The sequence below is a fragment of the Gallus gallus genome, chromosome 6 (assembly GCF_016699485.2).
Source record: "Gallus gallus isolate bGalGal1 chromosome 6, bGalGal1.mat.broiler.GRCg7b, whole genome shotgun sequence".
Lineage (NCBI taxonomy): Eukaryota > Metazoa > Chordata > Aves > Galliformes > Phasianidae > Gallus > Gallus gallus.
In genome coordinates, this window is record NC_052537.1 from 1638406 (window position 1) to 1649471 (window position 11066).

Consider the following 11066-nt stretch of genomic DNA (forward strand, 5'->3'; position numbering starts at 1 on the left):
CCGATGCGCAGTGCCCCTGTTTTTGTACTTAGTGCTTGTTTCCGCAAGGTATCAGGCATTCTCATGGGAATGACCTTACAAACTCTTCAGTGATAAAATTATGCAGAAAATCACAGCACAACTCACAGCAGCTGCTCAGTTTACATTGCAGGGCATGGAGCGGGGCTGCAGTAACGCGCTCCGGATTCCCACCTTGTGTGCCGTAGTGACTTGTTTTGATTGGGAGCGGTGAAATGGCAGAGTTTATGCACAGCAGTGCAGATGGAATTGATTCATTAGAGTTCAGTAGGTTATCATTACTGTAGAAGTAGATAATGACGCATCTTCTAATTAGGAAAAATACTCAGTGGTTAGGGTGAATTAAAGGCTAGAGCTGATTTGACCCCAATCAGTACAAATGAGGATATAGTGCTTCATCACGCAGACAGTGCTGATAGCATCAGGGTCCAAAAGCCATCTGCTCTTTCCAGCCTTTAAAATAAATGTGCTTAAGGGTATTTCTAGGACTGCTCTGATTCAGACTATGCTTTTTTTATGCAAATAGACTGATTTGGGCTTCTTGAATGCAATCACTTTAACTCTGATTTAAGTCACTGTGTTCCATGGGAATTTGGGAAAATCTTATCATGGTGGCAGAATTGGTGCCAGGATGATGCCTGCCTACTGCCTGTGTCAGGCCTGGGAGTTGTCGGTTAAAAATTAAAATCTGTACTCTGTCTCCTCATCAGCCTTACTTTAGGGACATCCGTGGATTTGCAAATCACAGTAAAAAGCTAACAAATGATTGGGTTATGCATTTTTACTGTTTATAAAATTCTTATTTAGCTTGAAGGAAACTAAAATTGAATTCATCTAATTGAAGATTACAGATACTAACATGCTAACTTCTGCTTTGCTCTCATATTTCTGGTCATGTTTCCAAGTGAAAGAACTGGAAAACTGTCTTAGACATCTTGAAGTAGAACCTAAGGATTCAGAGCATAATTTCAAGGCAACGGAAAATCAAATGGAGGGTTTTCAAGTCAACTACAGCAGATGCAGACATGGGGAAGGCATGTCTAAACCAACTGGATGAGTAAGGCAAAGGGAGCACAATGGGCATGGGAGAACAGGATATTCAGTTTTGCTGTCTCTGTACTTAGCTCCTCTATGGCCTCGTGGGAATCTTGTTCATCACTGACAAAAATGCATACCTAATGGCGAAGACTATGTTGAAAACTAGTGTTTTGTAACTAAGAATTTGCTCTATCAAATATGTTATTGTGCTATTTGTATTTGTTGTCGTTTCCATGGAAAAAAATAGGAGGCATTACTTCTGGAGTGACCTACATATTTGACTTAGGGATGAAGTCATTCATTTCTAATGGAAGTTATTTCAGGAAAGAGTTACCATCTATCTTGAGTAAAACTAGGAAAACCGAACAAACCCAAACGCCTAACTATTTTAGTTCATAGAATCATAGAATGGTCTGGGTTGAAAAGGACCACAATGACCACCTGGTTTCAACCCTCCTGCTATGTGCAGGGTCGCCAACCACCAGACCAGGCTACCCAGAACCACATCCAGCGTGGCCTTAAATGCCTCCAGGGATGGGGCATCCACAAACTCCTTGGGCAACCTGTTCCAACCTGTTCTTGTCATTCTCACAAAGTCTTGGTATTCCAAGTAGCGGAAGAGAAGTCCCCTGAGACAGATGAGGATTTATGTAAAATTTAAACTCTATATTCCAAACAAAATTAAACCTTCTGGCTAGATGTCTCTTGAAAACTAATTTTAAAAAGATAGGTATTGTTCTCCAAATCGCACCTGTATTGGACCATAAAAAATAAAGTAGATAAGGAAGTCTTAGCCATATGGTCAAAATATGAAAGAGGATTTTCCAGGTAATGTATCGTATTAAACTTCATTAAGCTATTACTAGTTAGACTTCACAACTTAGTAAAAGGATATCATATTAAAATTTGTTAAATACAAAATGCTTCTAATTTTTGCTTTTTTTGTTGTTTCGAAACCTATCAGAAATACAAATAGGTAAAAATATAACCCATCCTGCACTCAGCAGGCTACAACATCCAAAATCTGAATTGAACAATATTTGCTTATTCTGTGCAAAAGAAACCTCTCACTGATACCACATTTTTGTGGTTTTGTGCCCAAAAATAGGAAAATAACCTTGGAATAAGCTCTCCATGTTAAGGCAGCTTTCTTTAGCTGATAAACATTGGCAAGAAAGTCTTATGAAAATAAATGTTTTAAAAATCAATAATGCATAAGAATGCATAATGTATCCATCTGCAAAGCACTTTGTAAACACATTTTGGAAAGACAGATAGTTCTCTTTTCCTGTTTTTCCTGTATAATTCTACACTGTGCAGTGATTTACTGCTAAAAGGATTAGCTAAAACTGAGTTTGGACTTCCACTACTTAGCTTAGCTCTTTAAAATTTTGGACTGCTGGTGTTAACCTCTCTTTGGTGGAGAGCAGTTTCTCTTCCACTTCTATTTCATTCCCTTGCACCCCTCCCTGCTTAGGCAGCTGTACAGAAACTCTTAAGAATCTAAAAACATTTGCTAGAGTTGGATCTGAAGCCCTTCAAGTGAGAAAAAAAATTACAGAATCACAGAATTGTAGGTTCAATTGTAGAACTGAACCACTTCTGTTTATTGCAGCTGTACCCAAGGTCAAAATGCCACGACAAACGATGTTTTGATCACAGTTTGAAGAAGAAGAAAATAAATAATACAGTTTGTTTGGTAACTGTTCAAATTCCATTGGCTTTACAATTATATGGAGGATTAAAAATTGATGGGTAAGTAGTAGGTTTCCTCTTGGTTTCTTTAATTCATTGCATCTCCTCTAGCTTCTACTAAAATGTTTTAATGAAATAAAAGTCACTGTGTGCTATAGGCTGTATCTGCAAGCTAATTGGTTTCTATATCCAAAGGATGCTTCAGTGCTATGTGCTTCTATTGTGAGCAACCAGAGTGGTAGACCTTGGTCTAGGGCTCCTTCCCAAAAGGGAGGTTCCAGTCACTTCCAGGACTGCTAGGTGTGGGCTGAGTGTTTCTGCAAAACAAATGTGGTGTCTGAGGTCAATCATCCAGGAATGTAGGATGATTTTGAAACTCTGGCTTTGTGGCTACTCAAAGGCATACAGCAATTTCATGGTGGAACCAGGTTGCAAAATTGTGGACCTCAACTTTGCAGTCTTAGAAGAAGAGTGGGCCATAGAAGAGTGGGCCATTACTTTTCATGTAAAAAGAATTTCTGTCCACAGTAAGCAGAAAGAAGTGCAACTTAACAGTAGGATTCTGCATGCTGCCTGAGTGCATCTTGTTTAAATAGTGTTATGTTGACACATCTCTTATCTGAGATTGTAATCACCCTATCACATGCCTAGTGTTGTCAACTGAGCAAAACCGTGCTTTTCATTCTGGTTCTTCTGCCACTAAGCTGAACAATGAGACTTTCAGCCCTGCCTGACCAGCTCAGATCAGGGCCTTGGCAGGAGCTTGCTGGCCTTTTCTGCTCCGCTCTCAGGATCGTTGGGCTTGTGCATGAAATGGAGGGCAATCTGAAGCTCTGTTCCAGCGGCCCACCTTACAGGCTGTTGTGGGAGCACAGAAGAGTTCACACCGGGCCTTCCTTCATAGTTTCTTTTCAATGATAAGTTCCTCCTTGGTGTTCCACTTTTGGATTTGAACACATTGGGAACTGCATTTTTGGCAGTTCAACACATGTTGTGTTCGTGTTGTGCAGTGCTGAACTTCCATGTACCCTAAGTGGGAGGGAGGGCAGGAACAAGGCAGAGAGAAAATTTCTTTTTAATTAGAAAATAAGAGTGATTTAACAGCTTGTTGGATGGCTAGAGCAGCAGAAGTGCTCAGTTTAGGAGGTTTTCCAATCAGATTAAGGGTTTCCATTGTGGTAGAGAATTTGCAAATAGAATTGAATTCCAGAAAGTCTGTGGAAGGAGTGTTCACTTGGAGGAAATGGTTGTTAAATTGCAATGAATTAAACAGGTCTTCGACAGCAGATGTCACTGAAACCTTAACATATAAGAGGATTTCAGAAGGCTGAGGAACTGGAATAGGCAAGCCATGGTGTTACTTCAGCTGTAAACATAGTGAGTATGCATATTTCTTTCTTTACTCTGATAATCGCATCTCTAGAAGATAACTATATCTATAGTGATAGAACAAGAGGGAATGGCCTAAAGTTGTGCCAGGAGAGGTTCAGGTCGGAGATTAGAATGAATTTCTTCTCAGAAAGAGTGGTCAGGCATTGGAACGGGCTGCCCAGGAGGTGGCAGAGTCATCATCCTTGGAGGTGTTTAAGGATAGGGTAGATGTGGCACTTAGGGACATGGTTTAGTGGGCAGTATTGCTAGTAGGTGGACAGTTGGACTACATGATCTTTTCCAACCTTAATGATTTCGTGATTCAATGATTCTAAGATGCAACAAATTGATATTCTTTATTGTACACATTGTTGATATTACTGTCATATTTGGCAAGAGCTTCACTAAATTCTACCTATGGTGCGATTTTGCCTTAAAATTGACTTTCTTATTATTAGCTCAACTTTATCAGCAGCAATACGTGTAGGAGGTGTTAGGATAAAGATGACTCATACTAGCGTTCCATCTCCAGCCCCTGATTAGACTAGTTAGTTCCATGCAATGCTCAGAAAAGAATCTGCTGGTGTAGCATTTTGATGCATTCAGTTAGCTACTAGTAGCAGTGTTTTTCTGATGAGTTCCTTGTGGTGGGTGGTGATGCCTCCTGCTCTCATACACTAAGCATGAGTGAGAGATGTGATTCATTTAGGGGCCTTGGGGCTTGTTTGGGGCTTTTGTTTGTCTGACTGAGCTGTGAGTATCTGTGTCACCTCTGGGTCCTGACAGGGTCAGCTGATGGCTGTGATTTTATCAGCTACAGCGGGCTCACATTCCTATGGTTTGCTGCCTTGTTGTCTGTGTCCCTTGGTCTGGCTGCTCCACTGACCTCATTCTCTCAGGACTTGGATCTCTCTGCCCTGAGACAGGGCAGAGGGAAAAGGTGTTGGCAGGGAACCCAGAAAAGGAATGTCCAGGATAAAGATATTAGAGATTAGTCTCCATGCTGTGTTAGAGCGACATTAAGCCTCTAAGTTGTCCCACTTTCCAAATCTTTTTAAATAATGCTGCTTAAAATGGAAGCAAGTTTAATACCTGTATTTGAGTCAGCCCTTCTTGGTACAGCTCGAGACAACTAAATAGTGCAAAAGCAGTCTTGGACTGATTTATCTGTGCCAGATTTTAACCTTTCCTTCTTCTCAGATTTTTCTTCACCCTAGATTAATATAATGCAAATGCAATTCAATTTTCTAATGAGAAATTGACCCGGTCTCTCTGCTGCAAAATAAAGTGAGTGGACAGTCACAATCAGGGTCAGTATGGCTAAGCCAGAAACATCCATATGGATGACACTGTAAAACATCTATGCCTGGTTATGTATTTCAGAGGCTTGCATCATTTGATGGGGTTTCAGACACGGGGTAGGCTTATCCATGCTGAAACTTGCATGGTGGAAGATTAGGAGAATGAATCTGTGAGCTTTCATTTCACACCTTGTTGAGATTATTTTCTTAAGAGAAATCAGATGATGGTACAAATGTCACATGCTTTATTGTTGAAGTGTGTTATGTGAAAAAAGCTAATCTTTTTTTCCATCATTTTCATATTTGCATTAATCTGCTGAAAAGAAATCAGTAAAGTTTCCCAAGCTCTTCTGTATTGCTTGCTAATCCAAAATGTATGGCAGCAGTATTATTCATAACAATAGTTCATGGAGGACGTGTAAAACTATCCAGGAGCAATGTCAGACAGATACCTTGCACTGAAGTCCGAACACTAAAGTATAAGAGTCGCAGACTGTCCCATGCAATTGAAGTCTGACTCAAGAGGTACATCCTGCATGTAGGTGGTGTGAAGAGAAACCCAGGAGCCTTCACTCCCCTCCCGCCCTGTGACTGTGTTGGATGTGGCACAAAACTCCTACATGCAGAGAGGTGTTCACCATCACGCTTTCCCAGGCAACGTGCACAGGGCTGAGCTATGCTTGGCTAACGTGAGACAATAACGAATGCTGTGCTGATGATGCTCAGACTCAATCCCTAAAACCTTTCGACATCATTGAAAGAGTTGCAAGTGATCATGCTTTATAACAAACATTTACAAAATGGGACTCTTTATGATTCATCTTAGAAACTGTAGAGTTGCTCTCTTCTGAGAGAGAAAATCTCACTGCAGTGACCTACCAAGATTTTCTGGCACACACATGGACTGTATTTCATACCTTTGGCTTTGGTTAAGCGTTTCCAAATAATGACAACTGCAGCTACAATTGCCTGCTGCTTGTAAACAGCCACAGGTCCAGGAGACTTCTAATTCTAAGCCACACTCTCCAGGGCCCACCGAGAATGCTCCTAGACAGAGTGCACACAAACAGACAAAAGATGTTTAGTATTATACTGTACTATTAAGTCACAGGTCCTATAGGACGTTGAAGATTTAGACCATCTCAATTTGCTTGATTGCTTCAACTCTAAACTGCCTCAACAGAAGGAAGTACTCTCGGGCACAAAAATAAATGGAATGGTATATGATGCTGAAAAACTATTTACGTGCATCTTTGAAGTAAAATACAACTTATATAAAGGAGTCAATAAAGAGACAATGGATCACAGTGACAATAAAATTACTAAGCAGAATGAAGACACACCACAAGCAATGCTGTAGTCATTGTATAGGACAGCAGTAAAAATCTGTGACGCTATTTGAGTGCAGAACATTATGATGCAACTAGAGAATGGAGAGCAATGTGCATACCCAAAGAAAGGAGCGTACAATCATATGTTTGGATTTTCCCAATTAACAAGTACACAGCCATGTCACTACAGAATTTCTCAAAACTGGTTTCATCTGCAGTGTGTATTAACCAGTGATAATTGTGGCAGCTGCTGAGGAAGGAGCATGTGAATATTCTCTTACCTTGCTGCTGTTATTCTGCATCTCTCTCAGGAAAAAGGCAATTTTAAGAAATTGTTGATGCGTCTAAAATAGAACAAAGTATCAAATAAAACACATTAAGATATATATCGATTACTGACAGTGCATTTCAGAACTGGTCTGGACGTTGTTTTGTCCAGCTGTGACTGTGCTATAAAGAAGGATTGTTCCAAAGTGCTCTCTGGCCAAGAGCAGAAACTGCAGCAGCCAGGACAGCCAACAGTGTCCTCTGTGTTTGTTTGAGACTTGCCACAGTTCCCAGCACTGCAGAATACTTCTCCAAAGCAAGACTGCTTTGCCTGTCCTAAATTCAATGCAGTGGAAGAAATCTTTTAGATTATTTCACTGTCCTTTACTGACCCTCAGTTCTTACCAGTAGGTCTTGGTGCCAATATCTTAATTTTTCATTTTATGTTGGTTGCTTTAACAATGTGTTCTTTGGCAGTCAGCCATGTCTACAGCACTCTACTATTAAAATACCCACTCTCTACTGCAGCTGTCCATTTCCTTTATGGTCTGATCAGCCAGTTGAGTGTAATTTAAGAGAACAGGAATAAGTCATACTTGAGGGCACAAAGTATCAGCTGATTTGCTGTATGCAGGGCTGTCCTTTGGAGATTTTGAACCTAACTTGCCATACTACCTGTTTATTTTTTAATTAGTGCATAATGTGAAGAGAAGGAATGACTTGCTGTGCTGCACACAGTAGATAAATAAAATCAATGCTGCCCTTATGGAAATACTCCTGGTACCAAGAGCACTCAGGAGTGACGCAGCTTTCAAAGCGAATGCAGCACTTACTGCTTTTCTTACTTAAATGTTAGTACAGGTCTAGAGGGCAGGATAATTTGAATTGGTAATGGCATTAACTTTACAATTTGAATAGAGAAAGAAGATGATCAGTTCTTAGGAGACTCTCATGTTCTAGACTTTATCTTCAGATGTTAACAAGTCAAACCAAATTGTAAACTTTAAGTGACACACATTTTACAAACTGCCCTATATGCCTGTAACAGTGGATGTTGAGGGAGACAATGCAGAGAGTGGCTTACTGCAGCAATGAAAACAAAACCATCTACTGATATAACCCAAAGACTGGGTTGACATCCTGTCTGGCAAACAAGGGAAGAATGGGACCAGAAATTAATGGATCCTAATTGATGTGTCAGGAATTAGAACCAACTAGCAGATGGGATGGTGGGGGATCCAGATCTTTTCTGAAGCCATTAAAAAGTGTGGGAAGTGGCAGTGGAGAAAAGCGAGGAGGATGGAAGGAATTTTTCTGTCATGTTTGCCATCCTTAGTATCCCTGGGATTTAGAGAAGTCCACCTGCTTCCCCCCCACACCCTTCTCAAAACTGCATAATTACTGGGCCCGATCAGCAGTGCACATCGAGTAGAAAAGCCAGAGACAAGGAATACTGAGATTGCCATCTCATCCAGGCCAGCAAACAAAAGCTGGAAAGAACCCTTTTTCCTCCTCTGCTTTATTTTTCTCCTCTCATTTTTTACTTAAAAAAATATTGGCATTAGCAAGACATGACTTGCTCAGTCTCAATATTCCCATAAGCTGTTGGCCTGCAAAGCAGTTAAAAGCAGTAACTCAAATGGCTCAGTGATGGTGTAAATTTGCCAAGTCTCAGAGCAGCCAATGTGAATGACTGCCTGAATTCATCCCTCCTAGAGCAAGTTGGCAATGTATGTGAATTAATACATATGATAAATATTTATATATAGAAATAGATGTTAAAAAAAAAACAACCAAGAAAGGCGAATGAATGATAAAAATAAGCGAAACTACCCCCAAAATAGGCATCTAGGTTATGTTCTTAAAGTTTAGTACAAACAAGAATGCATCAGACCTGAGATGAATTTTTCTTTTCTGCAATAAGAATTATCTTTGTAGACAGAAGATCTTCAGTATATTCTCGCTCTCACTCTTCCCCAAGTTTATTTGTAAGCTGTCAAATCCACAATTTACTACGGTAATACAAATATAGCCTCCTGCTGCTGACTGTATTTTGATATGGAATTGTATTCTGACTTGTATTATTTTACAGAACTCAGTCCTTGCAGGGCAAATATAAAAACCACTCTTACTAATCTGTTTCTGCTCTTTCTGTTTGCTACACACATTGATGAACTTTGTGTTCATTCACTGTTGGCAGTGACAAAAGACCATCTAATATAGCGCTTGAAACATATTACTAACTTTTGACTGAGTAATTTTAAAAAGAAATTACATGCTCCAAAAAATGATAATGGATAATAGGATCTTTACATCGAAGGAGTAGTAGAGGGAATATAGTGAGATTCAATTCGCAGCCACCACATGGGCCCCATCTCAGTGAAGAAGATGTATTATTTCTGACAGCCATTATGGGCTGATGGCTGTGAAAAGAGAAACAGAGTAAATTTCATGGTCCTAGTCTAGACCTCAGTGGTCAAACTTCCAGTGAAAGCTAGTGTTCTTCATGGGCATTAATATTTCTATCTTGCAGCCAGTGGTCTTTATTCTATAAAGCAGAATGTCAGTAGTTTTGGTAGAAAGACCATGGACTAATTAGGCATGAGACTTGAACTGTCTTTTCCTTTAAAGATTTCTTAGAGAAGATGTGTTGGCGGGGCAATATGTTCCTTGCAGTTTTTTTCTAAACTCTGCATAAAGAAAGGATTGGAATGGACTTTAAAGCTTATTCAGTTTCAACCCCCTGCCATGGGCAGGGTGTCCACCCACCAGCTCAGCTGCCCAGGGCCCCACCCAACCTGGCCTTGAGCACCTCCAGGGATGGGGCACCACAGCTTCTCTGGGCAGCTGTGCCAGGGCCTCACCGCCCTCTGGTTAAATAAGCCTTCTGTGATGAAACACCCTGTTTGCAGCTACAAGGGCTGCTCCAAAAGCAGTGCCTTCTATTTTATCATGTTGGCCTGCAATGTCAGAGGAGGATGTTGGTGGTATGGAAGTAGAGGTTGAACTTTCTCACCAATATTCTGTTACGTGTTGCCGTGTGACAGATGGCAGCAGAGGGGCAATGTGACAAAATGGCGTCTGACATGGAAGTGTGTTTGAAGCAAAGGGGTGGAACTGAATTTCTCCACGTGGAAAAGATGGCACCCACTGACATTCACAGACGTTTGTTATACATTTATGGAGACCAAGCAGTGGATGTGAGCTCAGAGAGGCAGTGGGTGGTGTGTTTCAGCAGTGTTGGCAGGGACAGCATCACCTTTGCTGGTGCAGGTTTTTATGAGAGCAGCATGCTCTCATCGCTTGTTCATCGCTGGAGAAAATGCATAGCTAATTAGAAAGAGGAACATACTTGCAAAAGAAAACACAGTATTTTAAGTGCCAAAGCACACATAATGCTGCATTAGAGCTATGCGTTATATTGTGGATTATCCCTAGAAAATCAGCTAATTTTCATATGAAAATCAGCTAATTGTATTATAAACATGCTGGGCTAAGTAAGTGTGCATTTGTGTTGGAATATTTCTCCCTTCTGTACTAAAGCAGAAAAAATGTATTAAAAAAACGATATAAACCGTGTAAGCAAATACCTGTACTATTAAGGCCAAGATGCCCAGAGTCTGCAAGACCAGCTCCATGACTAAAACTGCATATCCATGGAACACTTAAATAACATCACTACAGGTATGTAGACATCAGTTCAGCTCAGGTAAAGCTCAGATGGTGTTAGTGGTATTTGCTCTGTGGCTTTTCTTTGCACAATCATGGCATGGTTCAGCAGCTCTTAAGAATTCATTACAAAACCAACATGACATCAAAAGAATGCATTCTGGTTCTGTTACCAGTTAGATTTGATAAAGGATATGAATTCCCAAAAAATATTTTTCACGGTGAAGTGAGTTAACTTCTAAATGGCGTTGAGTATATTGCACTGACTTTCAGGAGAAACCATATGAAAAAATTCAGGTGATTCAAAAAAACATACCGGTTGCATCACGTCAGTCTCTCATCTCGCCCATTCAGCCAAGAAAGCAATACTAACTGA

General features: G+C 40.4%; 1 long non-coding RNA gene across 1 annotated transcript; it reads right to left on the bottom strand.

The window, feature by feature from the left end:
- Window positions 1-4385: 4385 nt before the first annotated feature.
- LOC121111135 lies at window positions 4386-8400 on the bottom strand. Its single transcript, XR_005860805.1, has 3 exons — window positions 7036-8400; window positions 6341-6470; window positions 4386-5335 (listed from the first exon to the last, which is right to left on the bottom strand). It is a non-coding gene; the product is annotated as an uncharacterized LOC121111135 (long non-coding RNA).
- Between the last annotated feature and the right edge of the window lie 2666 nt (window positions 8401-11066).